Below are 1,345 nucleotides of genomic sequence, written 5' to 3' on the forward strand. Positions count from 1 at the left end.
CAGAGACGCCGGAGAAAAGCTAAACCTGTCCTGGAAAGAAGTCACACGGAACCGACCCAGAGCCCTCCTCCGGCGCGACCTGCCGCCTTCCTGCGAGGCCACCAGCTGCCCTCCCAGAACGCAAACAATGGCAACCTTGGAAGAACTACAGTTCAGCAACAGCAATGCAGCTCTTCAAAGCCTGGAAACTGCTTAAACAAACCAAAACCACAACCCCACAGACGGGCCACAGAAATACAGACGGGCCACAACCAGCCCTCGACCCCCCACCCGCAACTAACGCTACAGCAAACGCAACTCTCTAAAACACGAGCCTAGACCCCCTCACAGCACACGAGCCACACGTACACATTTACAAAATGAATTCCCCGATGTCACGGCTCGGTGCGGCGCCCCAGCCCCGGAGGCGGCCCGCCGCAGGGAACATGCAGGATCCAGGGAAGCGCCTTCCCGCACACACGGCGCACCACGCGCGGCTCCGCCCGCTCCGCCCCGGCCCCGGGACGCCCCGCAAGGCACCGAGGGGCCCCCGCAGCGCCACCAGCCCCGGCAGCGTCCGCGGCAGCAGGAAGATGAGAAGGAAGAGGAGCACGAGGAGCAGGATGAGGAAGGTCCGAGGGGAAGGGGAAGGCAAGGTCGAGGCTCAGCCGCGCGCGGCCGCGGGCAGGGCCATGCCGGCTGCGGCGCGCAGGCAGGAGCGGGCAGCGGCCATGTCCCGGCTCCCCCTCCGCGCCGCCGCAGCGCTTCCGGGTTACGAGCGCGGAGCGGCGCCGCCGCAGGTGCCGGGGCGGGCGCGGGGCTGTGCCGGGCCGCGCCCGCAGCGCCGCCGCCTGGGCGGGGCGCCGGGAGGTGCGGGAGTTTCGGGAGCGGATCCCCCAGCGCCCGGCCTGGACGCGGGAGCCGCCGCGGGGCCCTTTAAGGGACCCCCCCCCCCCCCCCCCCCCCAACCCCTCAGCCGGCCGCACATCCTCGCGCGTGCGCGGCGGGGCCGGGGGCGAGGGGCGGTGCGCGCGGGGCCATTTCGCGCCTTCGGAGGGGCCCGTGAGGGGAGCCCGGCTCGGGACGCCTGAGCGGCCGCGCCTGGGGCAGTGCCAGCCCTCGGAGCGGGGCTCCCCTTGGCCCCGAGCGTCGCTCCTCGGATCGCCCAAGCTGTGCGGCAGTGCCAGTGGAGCTGCTCCTCCGCGGTGCCCAGCGCCCCGCTCCCCGAGCGAGCTGCGCTCCCAGGCTCAGCAGCTCTGGGGGATATCTGGATTTGCCGGCAGTTTCAGGAGATACCACGGAAAACTTAAAATACTGTAACTGCAGAAGCTTCATTTCGTTAGAAAACGAGGGTAATGATCCGTAT

This window comes from Cinclus cinclus, chromosome 13 (genome assembly GCF_963662255.1).
Source record: "Cinclus cinclus chromosome 13, bCinCin1.1, whole genome shotgun sequence".
Lineage (NCBI taxonomy): Eukaryota > Metazoa > Chordata > Aves > Passeriformes > Cinclidae > Cinclus > Cinclus cinclus.